Source organism: Podarcis bocagei (assembly GCF_964188305.1).
Source record: "Podarcis bocagei genome assembly, chromosome: 4".
NCBI lineage: Eukaryota > Metazoa > Chordata > Lepidosauria > Squamata > Lacertidae > Podarcis > Podarcis bocagei.
In genome coordinates, this window is record NC_138128.1 from 47,220,420 (window position 1) to 47,234,781 (window position 14,362).

General features: G+C 39.8%; 1 protein-coding gene across 1 annotated transcript in view; it reads left to right on the forward strand.

Moving 5' to 3' along the window:
* The window catches only part of NEURL1 (neuralized E3 ubiquitin protein ligase 1), a 126,146-nt gene that overhangs the window by 260 nt on the left and 111,524 nt on the right, over positions 1 to 14,362 (forward strand). The window lies entirely within an intron of this gene.

Genomic DNA, 14,362 nt, shown 5'->3' on the forward strand with positions numbered 1-14,362 from the left:
TTTGGTAATTGTTCTAAATCTACTCCCCACCCCTGCTGGTGAAGAAGGTTGTTCTTTCACTCTGGTGATTTTTAAGCACATGATGACTCTGAGAGTCTTGTACAATGTGGACTAGTTGCATTGCTTCCATAATACATCCCAGGAGGACAAAGACAAATAGAGAGACCCTCTGATTCTTCTGAGGAAATAAGAGGGAGGTTGCTATTGCCTACATATTTACTTGAAAGCAAGTCTCACAGCTTTCATTGGGATTCACTCTTAAGTAAATGTGGTAAGGATCAAGGTGGTTGATGGATTGAAATCTGAACATCCTTTTGTTGCAATTGTGAATAGGAGAAATAACACATTAATAAGGGCTTGAAGAAGAGGAGGAGGAAGGAGGAGGAGGAGAGGGAAGTGTGTGAGATCTCAGGCAATATAAGTAGCTTCCAGTTTTTTACTTCTGAATGAGTGTGCTCTAGCTGCTGTTGTCTTGGTTACCCCATAAATGTCAGCTTTTGAAGTAGGAGGATCTAGTTTTAGGAAATGACATATTTTATGTGTATATGTGGTACACTGGTATTGGTAGCTGTAGCTCATAACTGATTACTATGATAATATTTCCTTATGTTGAAAAATGATCATTCTGGGTTGTTTGTATGTAGATTAGCGGATTCTCTTGCAAAGTCAGAAGAGGATGAAGATTGAATTGCCTGTATCTGGCCTGCTATAGCTGCCCAACTCACAAACCAGTTAAGCCAGAGTATATTAGGAATGGGACCAACGTGACTCGAATCCAAGGATTTCTGGTTAACGGGTTTTTTAAATTTAGCCACAGATTCTTGTTCCCATCTGTTTTCTTGAGCCAGTATAAAATATTGTCATATTCAATGCTAAAACTGAAAGAAGAGTGATGCTTCAATAGCCACAATTGTGTTGTTCTTTTAGATCTTTTTCAGGTGTGTTGCTTCATCCTGCATGTCATAAGATTTATATCATTTTCAGTTTGACAAATGAGAAACACTATACAAGGACTGTGGGTTCCAGATTGTTTTGGAAAACACTTCATTTATAAATTGTTATATATGGAAATGTGATTTTCCTCTCATCACCTGATAACACTATTTCATGTCCTCAGTATTGTTAGCAATAGTTTTTTTGCCCAATTCTGCAGATGATGGCCAAGAGGACATACAGCCACAGCACAGACTGAGTCAGACAGAAATTCAGGGCAGACAATTGCTGTGTTTAAAATTAGATGTGTAAGGAGGGGGCAGCTGAATCTTACCGAGAGTCCCATCATTCCCTATCAACGCAAATGTGAAAGCACAGACGATGCCGCAGTAGTTGGTATTCAATTGTAAACTGCCAAGAAGGGTTTATCTTAAGAACAAGGCTGTCAGCCGGAAATTTCTCACTGGCACAAACTTAAACAAAATTCAAGATTTGTAGGCAGAGTGAGCACATCCTCATAATTTGTTACAGATAGTTTAAGCCATGATATCAAATATTAAAGAATCACCTGATTCCACTTTGTTTCATATGACATGCTTGGTTTTGGTTTTCACACCCCACCCCATTTTAACTGGGTTTGGTTGCTATGCTGTCACTCCTGCTGACAAAACAAACAAAATGGTTCTTGCGTAGCCTAAATACTATAATGATTGAAATTATTGAAATGGAGAGTTAACTAGGCTTTGCCTTTTGTCCTTAAAAAAAAGCAATACACAAAAAACCCTATCCTGCCAAGTAACTGCCAGGGACAATATGTGCTTTTCCTGTATTTTTGAAAGAAGATTGCCTCAGGTCCTACATTTACATGCAGAATAAACAAGCTTGATTAGATTTGACAGGTTCCTGTAAAATGCTTTGGAGGCACAGCAGCACAAAAAGTATGAATGTCACACTGTTTTGTTACATTTTGGGGACGTATATTTTAACTGAAGATTCATTTCACTTTAACCCCTTTCCCTAACAATCTTTCCAATTGGGAGAGATGCAGAAGAACTCATTGTTTTGGCAGCCTCTAGATCCCTGTTATCTTTAAAAGAAGGTAGCCATGTGGATCTGATGTAGTTGAAATAAATAAACAAATAAACAAATAAATGAATGAATGAATGTCTTAGCTTTCGTGTGCATGCACACTTCTTCAGATACTTCCTCTTAGTTGGTCTCTAAAGTGCTACTGGACAATATTTTTATTATTTTATTTATTTCGATCTGTAAAAGAAGATATTCTTGTTCCTCTGCAGATGACCTCACCATAACTTGGTAGCCATTATTGGCTTTTCTTTTGCGCTTACCGTTGTGAATGCTGAAAGAGTTCCATGCTTATAAAAGCTGTATGTAGTGGCCAAGAGATGGAGACACTACAGTCCTTTCAACCTTCCAGATGAAAACATAGCACCACCTTTCCCAGTTGAGTCTTTTTCACTCATTCCTATTCCAGTGTATCTGAAATACTTGGGAGAGGGCTAGCCACTGCCCGATCCATGAGTTTTGTAATAGCCCAAACCATTAAAGATCATCCAGTTCTGGTGGCATGATGATAATAATGAATGCCATTTGGTGACTGGGTGATTTTCAGCTTATCGTTAGTACAACTGATGTTTCAGAGCAGTTTGCTTATTTGAATCCTAACCATATCATGCCTATGCTGTACATTCTTCTTGTAAATTAGGGTTTATTTCAGCTTTACTCAGGAGAAGCACATTCCACTTCCTAGATCTGGGCCTTAAGGGAGGTTAGTAGGGGCGTTTGCTTGAGCCCCTCTGCTAAACGTTAACACAGGGATGGGGAACCTGTGGCTTTCCAGTTGTTACTGGATTACAACTATCATAATCCTTGACAATTGCACTTGCTGGTTGGGGCTGATGGGAGCTGCAGTCCAACAACATCTGGAGGGCCACACGTTCATACCTGCTGTAGTCAAAGGAAAGTAAGCTGGGTTTGCTAGGAAACCTCTTAACAGGAATAGGCCAGACTGTGTCATGTGATGCTGCTCAACCTGTGTAAAAAGTTATGGATTAGGCTTGCTTACCAATTGGTAACTACCTGTTTTGTGTGAATGACCACTTGTGTGTCTGTCATGGCTTTTCCTTTTCCGGGTCCTGTTAGATTGGATCCAGTAATAGTCTGCCTTGCTGCACTACATGCTTGATAGAAAGGCTGAGCCCATACAGAATATTAACGTACCATGTCATTCTTCTTCTGCACATCTGCACATGTAGTCAAAGTAGACTCATCATTTGGCAGGTTGATACGGATGACCAGACAGCTCACTCCAATAGAATTTGAGCAGCTATATGGGCAGGAGTGGTGGTCCAGAAATTCACTTACCAGTTTACCATTGGCAAAGACATTTTTCTGTTCTGGTGAGATTCTGTCCATCTTCTTTCAAGTCACTAGGAGAGAGGAGGAATCTCCCCGACCCTTGACTCAGCCTGAGAGTGAGAGTCCTGGCTTTTTTCCAGGCTTGGGAGAAGGGCAAGGAATGTCATCAACTCAGTCTGAGTCTCTCTGTATCTCAGGGGAAATAGGGACAACAATCCCACTCCAGCTCAGATCTGGGAAGGAGGATGGGGCTTGTCTCTGCAGACATGTTGGGTCTTGAGGATCCTCAGAACACCTCCAACTCAGTGCTTTATTGCCCTCTCCTCTAAGTAGGGTAAGGATGATGGGGAGTACAAATTTTGGGGGAACCTGTGTGTAAAGGTTCTCTTACTCCTCCTGCTGAATGTCCAGATGCGAGTAAACATTTTCTGGCTCTTTTTATCACTTTCAATATGGCTAAAGAGAGAATGCAATGCATGCCACCAGATCTGTCATTCATGAACAAGAGGTTAAGACTTTATTTTATTAGGAGGATGTTACTGAGAGGTTATTGTGCAGATAAAAATAAAAAGCTTTGCAGTCTCGTGATTAATAAAGGTCTTGTATCAAGACCACTAGTGCTGATGCCCTTTCCAGGCTCCCTGCACTTAACAGCTTAGTATGAAGGCAAAAACTTAAATTTCCCACAATGCTCCACAATGATATTCCACCTGTGACATTATGGGAAAATAAAATAGTGACTCCCCGCTGGTGGTGATCAAAGCACTTTGGTTGCTGCTACAACCTGTCTATTGCTACCAGTACCAGATAAGCATGTGGGACTCACAAAAGTAGGAGAGGAGCTGTTGGAAGTCACTGCTGAGGACCCTCTTAAACCTGGAGCAAGACCTTTCATTTCCCTTTTAAAAATTCTTTCTCTAGCACCTGCAAGCTCTGGTACAGAATAACAGAATAAGTTTATGCTAGATAAACCAGTAATTGAGTATCCTGAGGGAGAAGGCTGACTACAGTATATCTACCAAAACCTGAATCACTCCAGGCCTGACTATGAGGCAGGCTGAGTTATGGAAAGCAGCTTTGCCTCAAATGTGCAGTGATGTCTGAGCCATCAAATTCCAAAGATAAGAAGAAATGCTAGAGTGATACATATATTAATCTACTTAGGGGTGGGGTTTTTTTTGTTTTTCTTTTGTTTTGGTTCCCCCTCTCTTTGCCTGCAATTCCACTCTGTTAAAAGTAGTGTATATAAAAAATGGTGCCTAGACATTCCATTGTGGTGACCAAAGCCTATCTTTAAGGTGCCATTTGGCAAGCACCATATTTTTCGCTCTATAGGACGCACCGGACGATAAGACACACCTAGTTTGGGGGGGGAGGAAACAAGAAGAAAAAAATTCTGAACCCCAGAAGCCAGAACAGCAAGAGGGATCTGGCTTCTGGGATAGCCTCTTGCTGTTCTGGCTTCGGGGACAGCCTGTGAAGCCTCCGCAGGGCAGCAAGGTGCCTTCACCCCGCTGCCCTGCGGAGGCTTTGCGCAGCTATCTCCAAGCTAGAACAGCGAGACGGAGCGCTGCACAGCACTCCATCTCGCTGTTCTGGCTTCGGGGACAGCCTGTGAAGCCTCCGCAGGGCAGTGGGGTGCTGAGCGCTGCACAGCGCTCCGTCTCCCTGTTCTGGCTTTGGGCTTAGCCGCGCAGCCTGCATTTGCTCCATAAGACGCACACACATTTCCCCTTACTTTTTAGAAGGGAAAAAGAGCGTCCTATAGAGCGAAAAATACGGTAGCTTATATATCTGAGTTTCTAAGACTGGGAGTGTGTGCTATTCTCCCATATAGAAAGCTAGATACAGATATATGAAAAAAAATATATATATATATGAATGGCAGGGGCTCTTTTAATGGTACAATGTATCTGTGTTTATGTTTTTAAATGAAAGTCACTCAGAGACCTTTGAAAGAGCGACGCTATCATTCATTCTGTAAAAATGTGAGGAAGAAAGGGAAAAATACAGGATGGGGATAATAGAAAGCAGGGATTAGCAGGCAATTAGACAACTATTTCTACATCAGGAGGTGATACATAAGTCATCAACAGAAAGGGGGGGGAAGTCCCAAATATATGAGTAAACATGCATAAGATTTGCCTCTGATAGATGTTGTCTTTGTTCAAAATGAATGTATTACATATTTGGATTTTACAAGTAGAACAGCTCTTCATATTTGCTGTCTGAACTGCTTGAACAGTAACTTTTTTGTTTTACTTTGGTTCAAACATACTACAGTGTTGGACTCTGCAGCTTGAGATAAGCTATACAACTGGCTGGTTATCAGAATTAAAAGTTTTTAGCCTTTATAAACAGACCAGAGTAAATGTGCAAATCTCAAATCCTGATAATATCCAATTAACAACTTTACTTGCTTTCCTTCTGTTTAAACATGTTCAGGATTCCGATAAGCAGCTTATTAAGATAAGGCTTGCAGGGAGTAAGTTGTCAAAATTAAAAGTTTTAAATTTATAAACTAGTTTTTATAAAACAAATAAACCCATTAAGCACTGAGCACTAGTGTTCTCCTCTAGTTGCAAAAGGAGAACATTGGGGCTAAATGATCAAGGTAAAGTGTAGATGTATCTTCGTAGAATTGTAGAGTTGGAAAGGTCCTGAGGGTCATCTAAACCCACCCTATGCAATGCAAGAATCTTAACATGCAGTTTCCCATCGAATTTGAAACCATACTGGATGCTGCTTAGCTTTGCAAATGTGCTAGCAGTTTTATTGTTTCAGTTGCAAGCAAACACAATATGGGAGCCTGTTCCAATATATTTACTGCTTAAATGATGCAGAGGTTAAGGTGGGAGCCTTAACTTACTATTTTCCTGCTTTTGGGTGCATGAGTGAATTGGTAACAGCTTTAGTTCTTTTCAAAATCAAAGGTTTTTGGATGCTAGAATTATCTCTCAGGAACCTTGATTTCATAAACATGCTTGTTCTCCTTTTTTCAGGGGGAGACCAATTAAATCAGGAGAAGCTGGAAATGCTAATAATTTATTCAATAATAGGCTAAAGCTCTTTCTATGTATTTATGTATGTATGTATGTATGTATGTATGTATGTATGTATGCATGTACAATTTTCTTATCTCAGTGTTTTTAAATAGAGCAATACTGAGTGGCTCACTGTCCCTTGGGCACATGGGATGGTGTAAAAAACATATGGTCTCTCTTTTCAATCTGTTCCCAATTTGCCAGCTAAGCTTCTTCTGAACGACTTGCTCTGAAAGTTTGAATAACCAAAATTATGTAACTACAGTGTTTCTCTTAATACTGTGGCAGAGGTTATGTTCATTGGGTGATGTATTTTTGTGAGATGGATGGAAACACTGCCAACAAAACCATAGAGAACAAGCATATCTCTGCCAACTTCTTGTATTATTTGTGTTAACTACCAAACAAAGTGTATTTAGAGTGGAAAAACTCCGAACATTTCTGATCTTTGAGAATCTGGAAGAAAGGACTTCTCTGACTCTATCTCTGAGCAAGATATCCCCAGATACTGTTTTAACAGTTTAGGAGTAGTACAACACAGGCCAAGCAAGGTGGACTTCAGAAGCATCTCTTGGGAAGTTTAGGGATTTCCCCCATCCTGCAGCTTTTAATCTAAAGACTCAGTTGACCTTGAACACTAAATCACCAATTGTGCCCAATGCTAGTGGGCATCACACTGTTTTTTTCTAATAAGACACTCACTGTGGATCTCTTAATACAGTGTCATTCTACACTGAACACTTCTATGATCCAGGAGGGCTGGAAGTAGTATAAGGCCTCTGCTCTGAATGACAAATCAGACTGCCTAGCTCATGCTACCTCTGTGGTGAAGGGAGGCTTTTTGGACCACATTTGCTCATTTTCCTGGAGTGCCTATGTTTCTGGCTATTAGGGAGTTTTATATGTATAAACAACAGACTCCACAAATGCTTTTAAATACACTGCTTCATTTGAAATTTAGTTGGGATGTAGGCAACCAAATGATGCATCTCTGAACTCTTAATTATTTCCTCTAATTATTGAACACTGCCACTTTTTCAGGCCTTCACAATACTGTGCTGTGGGATAGCCCCATGCTCCGTAACAAAGCCTGAACTTCTGATTATATGTTTAATCGGAGTCTCCGACATTGGAGATAATAATCAGAATAATTCTGAAGTAAGTCTTGTGATAGATTGGAAACTGTTGACTGAAACTAATATCCTGGTCTTGGCTATTTTCCTGTGACTTGATAAGACTAAATGAAAAAAGGGAGAGCAGAAAGGCTGGTGACACGAATTAAAATGTAGGAGGAATACTGATTCAAGAATAATTACAATTAGATGTAGCTACTTAAATAACACTCCCCTCTGCCAGCCCAATGCTATGTGCATTTGTAAATCTCACCAAGTCTATTGAGACTTAGTCTGTATACCCACCATTCATTTAAGCACATCCTCTTCCCTGCTCCAAAAAATTTCACAGTTACAATCCCAACAAATTAGTTTCCAGGATTCTTTGGCTAGGGTTGGTGGTGATGTGCTTTAAATGTATGCTGTGTATGCAACCTAGATCCCAGCCAGCTGCGCAGAAATGACACCTAAAGATGTAGCCTTTAACTTGATTGTCTTTACTATTATCAGCAAGTTCCAGAAGTGGACTTGCTTGGGGTCTCCTACTGTGACTGAGTACAGGCTGGATCCCTAGCACTCAAGGTCCAAGTACAGTACAGCACTCCAACCTAGGAAAGAAATTCACTGACCTCATACTGTGTTTTGGATTAACTTGGAAGTGGCAAAATAGATTCTGGCAGCTTCTTGGCGCTCCTGTACTCAGCAGAGGACTTTGGGGCTTGAGCAGCATCTTTCTTTGCTACCCCACGCAAAGCAAGAAACCCTACTGAGTTCTCTGTGAGGTGTAGAGAACTCAAAGGAGAGACAGAGTTCCTTCTTCATGCATGCTCACAAACGTAGGTACCAGGAAGAGATTTCTGGTTCCTGATGATGACATGGCGAATATATTTTCCTTCTATACATCCTCCCTCTTCGTTAATAGGTAGCAGGTACCAGGCGCTATATTGTAGATCCCAAGGTTGCCTCTGGTGGATTTAGGATTCTGCTTGAGTTCCCTCATTTTCCTTTATGGCAGTTTCCATGGTTATTAATCAGCTAATTCCAAACAAAGGACTGGGAATGTGCAACATGTAATTTACTTTTCTTTTTACACCTGCTTCAGTGATCTAGTGTATTGCTTGTTTCCACCTCTCAGTAATTTATTTCCACCCTCAATCTGTAGCTTTGTTTTCTATTCAGGCATCTTACTTGTTACCACCACCAGCTCTGCCCACAGAAAAGCCCCCTTTAAGTTGTTATTACTTTCCCACATTTTCTTTCTCCCCCCCTTTTTTTTGCTCTTGCACTACCATGCTCTGCTCTTTATCTTTTAAGGGCTCTCCCTAAAACTGCCTCTGTTTCTCAGCTCTCCTAATTACACTGCTTTTATTTACTCTGCTTTCTTGTTCCCTTTCTTCTGCTTCCCTAAAAGCCCTGGTAGTAGGTAGTGATTGAGCCGGGCAAAAGGTTATTCAGAAAGAGATTGATGCTGTTATTAAACCAACCCAACACAGGAAAGGCTATATTTGTAAGTCAATATTTGAGTGGTGAAAGCAAAAGGCTGGATAATTCATTCTCCCAGAAACTGGGATAAGAATCTTAGCCAGGTTTATAATGTCATGCACAGTCTAGGGAGACCTGAATATAGAAGATAAGCTCCCTGGTGCTAGAAGCCCTTTGGTACAGGGTGAGAAACCTGTTGCTCTCCAGATGTTGGATTTCCAATGGCCTTTACACCTAGCCAGCATTACCAGTGGTGAGGGGATGATGAGACTTATAGTCCAGCCACATCTGGATGGGCACAGGTAACACAGTCCTGCTTCAGCAGGTACTCCTGGACATCTTTTCGTTTTGTAGTCATGAAGGCTACTGAGGATGGAGCAATTGCAGCCTAACAAAACAGAAGCACTTCTTGCTAATACCTATTTTCCTGAATAAGAGACATCTATATATTCCGCACTTTTAAGTCAAGTGTCTTCAAGCCTGAGAGCTAATGAACTGTTTTTGGGGTAGACAATACCAGCTCTTTGGAAAGCTAAGGGGAAGGTTATTATTTTTCTTTTCATGCTAGGTGCCAAGGATTGATTCACATATGTGAAGGCCTTTGTTTGAAGTCTCAGGACTACCCTCCTACTCATGTAATTATTTGCATTATGCACAGTACTCCAAAGAGCAGCTTAGGAGTACTTAGGAACTCTTTCGAAAAGGAAAGTATGTGCAGAATTGGAAGGGGGATCCTGTCCCTCACTTTAAAATACAGGTGTTGAGAACTAGGCACACAATGTGAAAATGACATGTTGTTTTTTTCTAGATTCCTTTCTGCATTTTGCCCCTTTAAACACCGTAGCTCTCACCCTCCAGCCCAGATGAAAGAAGTCTAATCAGATTATGCTCAGTCCTTTTGTAATTTACATTGACTTTTCATATGTCAACACATGATTTCAAAACCTTCCTGATCAGCTTTTATCCTCTGATGGGTGTAAGCTCTGCTTGATTTCCCTTGAACTGAAAACATACCTTGTGCTTTATGCTTGGTCACTTATCATCAACACCCTTCTCCTGACACAGATATTAGTATTAGTCTTAACAAGCTAGGAGATAGGATTCTGAGAGCAGAACTGAGCCCCAAAGAAGCAGAGCTTATGTGATTTGTTCATCAGCCTTCATCATCTGAAGATAAATTCCAACCTCCTTCTTAAATAGTAGCTGTTCAGTGTCACATTTAACTGTATTTCTATTATTTTGATTTATTTGATTTCTTTATTTAAAAGCATTTCTAAACCACTTGATATTTTAAAATCTCTTAAGTGGTATAAACTAACAATAAACTGTATATAATAAAAGCAGCATTATAAAAACAGGTAGAAACAGAAATTCAGATATAACAGGCTCCAATATTGGGAAAAGTCTGGGCAAAAAGGTTGTGTCTTCAGAAGGCACTTTTGAAGCAAGTAATAGATGATGTTTCACACATGGCAGAGGAAAGAACATTCAACACTGCAGGGGTGATGGCAGAAAATGACTGTTTTGGGATGACTGCCCTGTGATATTCTGTAGGACAGGCATAGGCAAACTCAGCCCTCCAGATGTTTTGGGACTACAACTCCCATGATCCCTAGCTAACAGGACCAGTGGTCAGGGATGATGGGAGCTGTAGTCCCAAAACATCTGGAGGGCTGAGTTTGCCTATACCTGCTGTAGGATATGATGCCACAAGTAAAAGTTTCCTGTGTGCTCTAAATGATCTTATGTTTTAAGCTGTTTGCTTGTATTTAACTGTCTGTTGCCATTCTATTTTTAAAATATATTCTACAAAGTTGCTTTGTCTTTCTTTCCATGTAAAGTGTTTAAACACTTCCTCTTTGAAGAAAAGCAAGGACACTTGGAGCGAGCACCGCATGCCATTTTCTCCCAGGTTCATAGTGTGAACAACATGTAAATTTACTTAAGTGATAATGTGAGAGAAAACAAGGCTGCATTATTTATTTATTTATTTATGTCTGTCATAAAATTTATATACCGCTTGATTGTGGGGGGGGGGGAACCCTCAAAGCAGATTTACAATATGAAATGCAAGCAGTTTTAAATAAGAAAATGTCTCCAAATGGTCACCTCTCCCTGTTATTCTGCTGTCACTGTTCATTCTTTTAAAAGCATTCCTGCATATTGAATTTGAAATACAACCATAAGAAACAACTAGTGGGTATATCTCATTTTCTTCACCTCCTTCAGCATATTCCTAAGATTATAATTCCCTCCCATGTTATCTCCTCCTTCAGGGTAGGAGAGTCTTGCCAACCCCTGGTTCTAAGGTTCTGTTCTTTACATGTTACAAAATAAGTGGATACCACAGGTGCACTTTACTTGGTTGTCACCTGGGAAGAAGCTATGATTGGCCATAGCTTCTTGGTGTATATGATACATATACACAGTGCTTTTTTTCCTTTAAAAAATGTTTAGGGGTACTCTCATTTTCCTACTCATATTGAAATACTGCCCCCCATTGAAGCCAAACTTAGATTCACAAAATGTTTAGTGGTATGTGTACCCCTGTGTCCCCTCAGAAAAAAAGCATTGCATGTACATATGGCAAAACCGATTGTACTATAGATCTTTCAGATATAATCAAATAGATCCCCATTTGTGTAGCATACACTTGCTTCTTTAATATAACTTCTGACAAAATTAGGCAGTGCTTGGTGGGTCATTTTAGGGGCAGGATCTGGCCTGCAAGCTGGTGGTTCATCTTCCCTGCTTTAAAAGGTTAGAATGTTGCACATATAGAGGTATTGAAATGTAGCCAAGATGAGCACTTTAAAGAAAACTCTAGTGTAGAAATATTAATAATGTATACATTATTGATAGAGTGTTCCCAAGGGGAAAATGTCTGGAAACAAAAGGGTTTTGTGATACAGAAGGAATTTTTTGTATGTATTTTTGCTTTTATGCTACATAGGCAGTCAGCCTAGAGGGCTAAAAATAGCCTTGTTATCTAAGCTTCCAACCTGGAATATTACAAGAGGGTTATGAGGAAAAAACAGTTCAGTATAGCTTTCAGCTATATTTATAATGCTTGCTTTCGTTAGCTTGCCTCTTCTAGTGTGTCACTATTTGGTCGCCTTGTAATTCATAAGAAGGCAGCATTCAAGTGTGTAAAACATCATTGGGAGGAAAAGAGTAGAGATACATGCTAAACATGAGATGAGATTTATGACACATTTGAGATAAGGCCCTGTGGCAGTAGAGAGAAAAATTTGGTGCTAATTTACAGTCTAGCAACAACAACATTTTCTCACAGCATAGTGAGCATTTAATGATGCCAGAGGCACAGAGTGGAGTCATGTAATGAGATATTTTTAATATCCAGATACAAGCAGAAGTAATTTCCTTTCTGCGAAGATATCTGAGACCTGTTAGTCACCATCAACTGAATCTGAACTGAGCTGAGGCCACTTCACAGGATACCAACATCACTGTATATGCAGACAAATTTGACATTGTCCAAATAAAGGATATTTTGCTCAAACCATAGCTTGTTAACAAAATAGAAAACCATGGTCTGGTTCACACATAATGCTGAACCAAGATCTTTTAATTTCTGCCTGCATTTGGTTAATGGGGTTATGCTTGGAAAAAAGTGTTAGTTTCTGCTGACTTTGAAGTTGGTGGGATTTTTTTGAAATTGTAATTAGTATTTTTATGAAGTTTCTGTGTGTTTTTATTTCCTCCCTGTAAACTGCCTTGTGGGGATTCTGAAAGAGTTAGAAATCTATTCTGATGATGAATCCCATCTGATGCATTATCCTGATGTATTTTTATACAAAATGAAATGAACAATTGTGTTGTTGAGACATATTCCAGAATGCAAGAGGAGTGTCCAGAGCCTTGGGAGGTACTCATTTTTTCACTGTTCCAGAGGCCTCACGAGATCTTTAGGTGATGTTGATACAAAGCATCACCTGGACGCTAAAATGCTATAATGGGTATTGTTGTGTAATGTCTGCAGCTTCTTATATAGTTCAGGCTAATAAAAATCTCCTGCTGTAGATGAAGAATACAGTAAAGAGGATCTAAGCAAAGTGAATATTAAATGGAATGGAACTAATGAGCTTTCTTAAGATGTTTTCCAGGAGTTGGGTGACATCATCAACATTTCTGAGATGATAGTCACCTTTGATCTTGTTTCCCTTGGGAAGCTAAAGGGGGTGGCTGAAGACTAGAGATTAAAGGGGGGAAACATCCTTTTCTACTCATTATTTGCAAGAAGATGAAAGAAGGCACAATCTATTGGCAACTTTTATACTACTATTGAAATGAATCTGATATGCACAACATATTTTCCATACCAATGGAATGTGCACATGAGAACTTCCTTTGTCAAAATTCTTTAAAAGCATTCTCCCCCTTCTCCTGCATCTCCAAACCAAGAGAAGCTTCACATGTTGATTTTCTGCTTGTCATGTAGCTGATGAAGGCACAGGAGCTGTGGCAGAGAGACGGGACATTCCTGTTCTCCATGTGTTTTGCAGTGACTACTGGTAAATCCATTCCTATCTGCAGCAGAGCAATCTGTAGTAGCTTGGTTTTAGACCTGAGTCTTCTGATGTACCAAAGGGACAGACTACGTGTTAAGCATGTGCTTACAACTATTCATGGTTGTTTTTGTTTTTTACAAAATCAGCTGTGGGAATCCACAGAACTTAAAAAACCTGCAAGAACCCTCAATTTCTTCCTTTGTCATTTTCCTGCTAAAATGCCCCTTGACACTGTTAGTTGCCCCTAGAGGTGCTACATATATATACTGAGTTTACAAGAGACCAAGCCTACTTATAGGCTTTATATGGTATTTATGCATTTTCCAATATCAAGGATCTGAAGCATTAATTAACGTTAAGCAAAACAAAGCTGATGAACAGAAAGCATATTATAGGCTGTTGACACTGTTCTGAAGAGGCCTTTGTATGCACTTCTGATGGCTGGGTAGTTTTACTAGTGGGTGCCAAAGATTAACTGTCCTTGTATGAGCTGACCTAATATAATTAAATTGTGTTAAGCTTGAGCTGTCTTGGGATAAGTATAAGGCAAAATAACTCAAAAATCAAATCAATTGGGGGGGGGGGAGTCTTGTGACATAGTAGGACTAGTTTTCCAGCAATCTGTGTTGCTAAAAGTGACCTGAATGGTGTGACCTGGGATCCTATGCATTAGATGGGCAAACTCTACCATAGTAAATTATTTAATGGCCAGAATAGCTTGAGGCTTTTAAAGGCATGGTTCTTTCCTGTTTTGCTAAATAGAAATACTAGTGTTTAGGAGACTTGATCCATTTTGTGCCTAATATTTATTTAATTTATATTCCACTAAGCTGCTCAAAGTAGTGCATGTGGTTCTCCCACTCACACACATTATATTCAC